We start from the raw sequence: 6,937 nt of genomic DNA, 5'->3' as shown, positions 1-6,937 counted from the left end.
TCAATTACCTCATTAACTTAACAATTTTCTTATATTTATTCTATTTCAAAAAATAATCAATTCTATCCTTAATTATTCAATTTTTCTCTAAAAAAAATTATACTTTTGAGTTTTCCTCTACTCCAAAATAGTGAAATGTTGAATCATCTTCGATCAAATATGTTGCTATATACAAGAATTATATTTTTTTGGTATTTTAAAAATATTAAATTAATTTTTTCGGATAATGATTCATCTTAGTTTTCGATTAGTGTTTCGATTAGGATATTGAGGAGACTCACATGCACAAATACATTTCATATTCTAATTAATGGAGTAAAAAATCACAATTTAATTTAGGAACACTCTTAAATTAATATAAGAAAATATATTTTTTTAGGAACACTCCTAAAAAAATATAATTCTTGTATATATTAGCATATTTGATCGATGATAATTCAACATTTCACTATTTTGGAGTAGAGGAAAACTCAAAAGTATAATTTTTTAAAGAGAAATCGGATAATTAAGGATAGAAGTGATTATTTTTTTATATATAATAAATATAAGAAAATTATTAAGTTAATGAAGTAATTAATACTTCTTTTTTAAATTTTTTTAATGTAAAATGTAAAAATTTATTAGAAAAAATAAATTATTTGAACTACATGTAAAATATAAATAAATTTAACTAATAAAAAAATTCATAATTATCATATGTACAAAGAGGAAAAAGTAGAAGTAATGGGACATTTGTGGAAAAAGGAATTGTGGGTGGGGGACCGCTGCTATAAAAAGTTAAGAACGTAACTTTTTGTTACGTTGAACAACTCTTTTTTTTAGTACCTTTTAAATTGATTTGACAATTCATTGTATTTTTTTCTCGATTATCGTGTAAAACGTAAGAAATTCTTATGTTTTTTATTTTTTTTATAAAACGTAAGAATTTCTTACGTTTTACAAAAAAAATATAAAATGTAAGAAATTCTTACATTTTTGTAAAAGTCAACTCCGTTAGTTGACCGTTAAGAAAAAAGTAGAAAACGTAATAAATTATTATGTTTAGCATATTTTGGTAACTTTTTAAATAGGTGGCCTATTTTGGTCACTTTTTTAATTTCGTGGCTCATTTTTAGTTCCAAGTTTTATGTGTTGAAAAATAATTTAAAATATTAAAGCTCAAAAGTTTTTAGGAGAACTCAAACATTTGTCCCTTTGTCTAAGGTCTTGTATTAAAGAATTGTCTTCAATTTTAATTAAATTAATTTAATTATTATTAATAATTGCTTAATTTGAATAAACAAATGAAAAATCTGTTATAAACATCTGTTGCAATAGATGACTAACTTGTTGCAACAAATAGATAATCTGTTGGAAAATAATTAAAATACTAGGAAACTCACATATTTTTAGGAGAACACAAATGTTTGTCCCATTGTCGTAGAGACATCTTTAATTTTAGCTAAATCAATTTAGTTATTACTAATAATTGCTTAATTTGAATCAACAGATAACTAGCATGCTGCATCAGATGATTCATCTGTTGAAAATTATCAAACACATAGAAAATTTGTTGTAACAGATGGGTCAACTATTAGAAAACAATTAAAATATTAGGAAACTCAAACGTTTTTAGGAGACATCAAATGTTTGTCCCCTTGATCCTTTTGCATTTAATGTATGGTATATTATTTTTGTCTTCTTTACCTGTTTCATGAAAATTTTCATGTGTTTTACTTATTCGTTGTGCCCCTGATGAAATTTTTTAAAAAATTTTTAGGTCAAATTTTGTTCGTATATCACTTGGACATTAATTCATAGCTTATTTTGTAAGTAAAATTATAATTTTTGTAAAATTTCTTATTTGGTATATCTGCTACTACTATAATGGATAGAACCTGTAATATGAATCCAATATATGAGTCATCTATTGCAACAAGTGAGTCATATGTTGCAATAGATGACCCGTATGTTGGATTTATTTTACAACACCATAAAACGAATCCAACAGATGAGTAATCTGTTGCAACAGATTTGTCATATATGTTGCAATAGATTACTCATTTATTGCAATAAATTAGTCATATATATTGCAATAGATTACTCATTTGTTACAATAAATTAGTCATATATGTTTCAACAGACTACTCACTTGTTGCAACAAATTAATCATATATGTTGCAACAGATTAATCATATATGTTGCAATAGATTACTCATTTGTTACAACAAATTAGTTATATATGTTGCAACAGATTAGTCATATATATTGATACATATTACTAATCTGTAAAACAGATTAGTCATATATGTTGCAACAAATACCCATATGTTGGATTCACGTTATATGTTTTATCCATTATTAAAAAATAGCAGTAGCAGATACATCCAGGTGAGAAATTCAACTAAAAAATAACAAACATTTTAAAAAATAACAAAAAAAATAACAAACACCAACAAATCAAGTTCCTTATTTTCGTCATAACTTAAAATCCCTAATTTTTCACTTGTGAAAATCGAAAAGAAACGATGAAGAACTTGAAGTTGTTGTCACCGGAGAATGTTGTCACGTCAACTGACGGTTGAAAGTAAAAAAGGAACGGGCAAGAACTCAAAATTATTTGTTGTCAGAGGTTGAAGTTGCACGAGATTGAAGAGAGAAATTTAAAAAGTTGTTGGTTGGGAGAAGTTAGAGAGAGAAACTATTGAGAGAAAGAGAGAAGAGAGATATTGATTTGCAGAGGGAGGAAAGTTTTGTGGGTGTGGGTTAATTTTTATTTTTGAATAGATTAAAAAGTTTAAACATATTAATCAAGTCCACAATTAACCTAATCACGTTTTTTAATTATGTTTGACCCTTTAAATTGATCAATGTCACCAATCTTTCATTGAAGACTTAAAAGACACCTTTACTTTTATTTTATAGTTCAATTTATTTGCTTTCTTCAGTGCCTTCGATTTTATTTATGTGTAATTTTGTACTTTTATTTTATAGTTCAATTTATTTGCTTTCTTCAGTGCCTTCGATTTTATTTATGTGTAATTTTGTATTTGTGTTCTTAATTGCTATTGTGTTGATTAATCTGCTTGCAGATGACAAAAACAAATTGACATGAAGTACTAAAAAAATTATATTTATATGCAACAACAACAAATGAATAACCTTTTCATGTGCTTTACTTTGTTATTATCGACAAGAAACTAAATGAATTTGATTATTTTGTTCAGGGAAGCAACGTGTTGAATTGATCAAAATATAAAATTTGGAGATCTTAAATGGAGGTATGACATTAATTCTAAAAGTTCCGTGAAAGTAAAATGTTCAATGAAATATGTAATTGAAATTGCCTAAAATAAGATTTTTATGTGAAATCTATTGAAATTTAGTGAATCAAAAAAGTGATAAACAAATCATGTACTTAGAACATATCATGAAAATATATGTTAAATATTTAAAATTTTTGTTGTTGCTATTATGTTGTTATAGTTGTTTACAATTTGCATAATATTTATTTTTTCATAGATGTAATTAAGAAATTTCAAATTTATATATATGATGTATACAGATATCTCATGAATATGAAATGAATATTCAAACCTTTTCTTTTCTTTTAAGATAATATAATTTAACATGCTTGAAGTACTATTAAGAAACAATAAAATGAATAGAATCGAGGGTAGAGTGATAGACGTTATGAGGGGCGGGGTGTGGGGTAGTTGGGTAGGTGGGGTGGTGGACGTAGGTGGTGTTTGGGGGTGCGGGTAAGAAATTAAATTTCTTTTTTTAAAAAAGCTAAAGATTTAAAAAAAAAATTGTGTGTATGGGGGGGGGGGGGAGGGTAGGTGGAGTGGGAGGTACAAGAAACTGATTTAAAAAAAAAATTACAAGGGTGTATCAAGGGTGGGGGAGGAGGTGTTGGATAGGGGTCGGGACGGATGGTGGGGTTAGGGGTAAAGTAAAAAAGTTAGGTTTAAAAAACATCTATATTTTATTTTTGCTAAGGGTGAACTTCTTAAAATAAAAAATTAAAAAGCTAAAAAAATAAAATTGAGGTTGGGATGGGTGGGCAAAGGTGAGGGATGGGGTGGGATTTGGTGGGGTGGGTGATTTTGAAAGTAGCATGAGAGTTTTTAATTGACTTAATTTAAAAGATATAATAATAAGTATAATAAAATACTTAAAGATATTAATGATGAAATTAAACAATAAAAAAATTATAAATAATAAGTATGAAAATTTAAAGACAAATAATAAATTGTATGTGCTTAATTTTTGAATTAAGAGTTGTGATATTTAAATTTGGAATAAGAAGTTTAGTAATTCACACAATTAAGTACTTTTAGTATTTGAAATAAATTTGAAAGATATTTAAAAAAAAAAATTAGATAGTAGTTAATTTTGGATTGATGGACTAAAAAAAAGAAATTAGAAATGAAAGGTAAGGAATATAATTATATGCCTTAATTTATTAAAAATATAAAGGTAAAAATCCAACAATAAAATTAATAATTATTTAATATCTAAAATTTTATTATTTTGGAAAATCAGTTAATGGAATATGATTGAAACAAATACTAATATTATTCTTTTCATATCAAAACATCTAAAATAATTAAAATTGTGATTAGTTATCCTGTTTCAGTGGTAATTTCATATTCACAATTGTTTTTAATATTTCATTGTCTTTTAAAATATTTTAATGTCATATAATAAAAAATAATTAGTTTTATAATTTCAAATTGAATAAGTTAATATTTTTAATAAATATTTTTAAAAGAATATTCCGCGCATCGCGCGGGTACCTATACTAGTATATATAAAGGAGAATGTTAACCAATCCTATGTGACATGCTTGAGAGGCCTCTAATGCTATTTATCTTTTTGTGATTTTTTTTGGCTATTTTTATCATATTTTTTTCATTTATATGCTATATAAAATGCTTCCAAAAGACACATAATAAATTCTCTTTAATTTGACTAACTTTCTTAAACATCACATAATTACAAATTTGTTATTATCTCTTCACCTTTCCATCTCTTTCCATATTCCCATAAAATTTTTATTTATTTTTAAATAATTTCGATTTATTTAAGAAAATAATCAATCAACCAATATCTCTCTCTCCCTCTATATAGATATGAAGAAAGATTGTGAGAATAATGATGTAGCATCTCTGATGTGGCATATGCCTCTAAAGTCATAATTTCTATTTATCTTTTTTTTTTTTATTTTTTTTTGAGATATTTTAAATATTTTTTGAGGATTTTTAAATATAGCTTATTTACTAAATCACTTTAATTAGCATATAATATGTCAGGCCTTAAAAATTTGAATTTATTATGAGTAAATTGACGAAGTCCAAAAGCCACAACAATTAAGTAGGAAATTGATAAGTTTTTTTTTTTTTTGACTAAAAAATATTTTATAATTTGATTCTTTTCATCTTCCTTGCCTAAAATCTCCTATTTAAAGTCACCTAGAAGGGATATTGAATTTGCAAGTCCCAATAAATTTCTCTGTTTTAAGAATCATTTTCTCATCTTTGTTTTATCATTTTTTCCTTTATATTTAGTTTCTTAATAACAGAAGAGAAAATATCATTGATCTTCTTAGAACTATTAGAGGGAACTAACATTGGAGATGCAGATTGAAGATGGTGTGATGTCTGAGAATATTGATAGATTAATTTTTGGAATAAACATCACCTCTATTATTCTCTCCTCCAAACTTTTACATACTTTGATTTTCTTGTTTATTTTTATCATCACCATGAAGCCATATTCATCATCCTCAACGCGTTTGCAAGAAATAATAGCGATATCCTATGAGAATCTTCTTGATAATCAAAAGCAACCGATAAAGAAGAATGTTTTCGTAAATATCAAGACAAAATCTACAACATGCAATGAACAAACAAAAAAGATAGACAAAGAAGGTGAGTTTTTCTATATGGAACGAGAAATTGATCGTTGATATGCCCATGCATGCACATCATCTAACGATGAAGGTTCAATACAAAACTTCTTCGGGGAACGAAATTGTTGGAATCACAAAGGTTTCAACATTAGATTTTATTGGAGGATTTTTGTCAGAGGATTATTTGCATTTTTTGAGTTATAGGCTTAGGAATGAAAAGGGTGAGAAAAACAGGATAATTAATTTTTTCGTTATGATTAAGAATGCGTACCATCGTCTGAAAGTATAGGTGCCGTCGCTTATTTGCGGCAGTGGAAGGCAGTGCCAGTGGATGTGATAAGTATTCATAACTATTATTATGTGGTTGTTACGGATATGCCCGTTTATCCTGCGAGTTTACCAGAGTATTAATAATTTAATGGTGAATAAATTTTAGTTTTTTTCTCTTTTAGTACTATTTGTTTTAATTGATTAATTTTTTTAAAAAAGAATCGAATATGTATATATTTTGGCTGAATATGATTACTAAGAAAGGTACAGTTTTTTTTTAAAAACAGAAATGAGATAAAGATATGTTGCTTTTATCAAAAGAAAGATACATTGTGTTGTCTATTAGTTAATTGACTAAATTTTGTATCGACATATTTTGGAAGAATATGATTACGAAGAAAGGTACATTTAAAAAAAAATTGAATTAAAGATATATTGATTTTATCGAAAGAAATATACATTGAATTTATTAGTTCCTTGACTACGAATAATTATGTCATATATACGTTAACATGAATCAATATATATATGTCATATTTTTTTTGCTTTTTTCTTAATTTTATAAAGCTGAAAAATTCGCTATAAAATTTTATAGAATATTAAAGATAGTCACTTAATTAATTTATTATCAATTATATTAATTGAATTAATTGCACAATTCATCCAAACAATTCAAGATTTAATTTATCCTATTTATTAAATTTCATTAAATATGTTACTAACCACAATAATTTATTATGTATAAGTTACTATATTAATATATAATTATTA

The 6,937-nt window shown here is 25.7% G+C and overlaps 1 pseudogene; it reads left to right on the top strand.

Moving 5' to 3' along the window:
• Nucleotides 1–5,444: 5,444 nt before the first annotated feature.
• On the top strand, nt 5,445–6,342 carry LOC107842169 (annotated as a pseudogene).
• The last annotated feature ends 595 nt before the right edge of the window (nt 6,343–6,937 follow it).

This window comes from Capsicum annuum, chromosome 9, assembly GCF_002878395.1.
Source record: "Capsicum annuum cultivar UCD-10X-F1 chromosome 9, UCD10Xv1.1, whole genome shotgun sequence".
In the NCBI taxonomy this organism is placed as follows: domain Eukaryota; kingdom Viridiplantae; phylum Streptophyta; class Magnoliopsida; order Solanales; family Solanaceae; genus Capsicum; species Capsicum annuum.
This window is presented reverse-complemented; position numbering and strand designations above follow the sequence as displayed.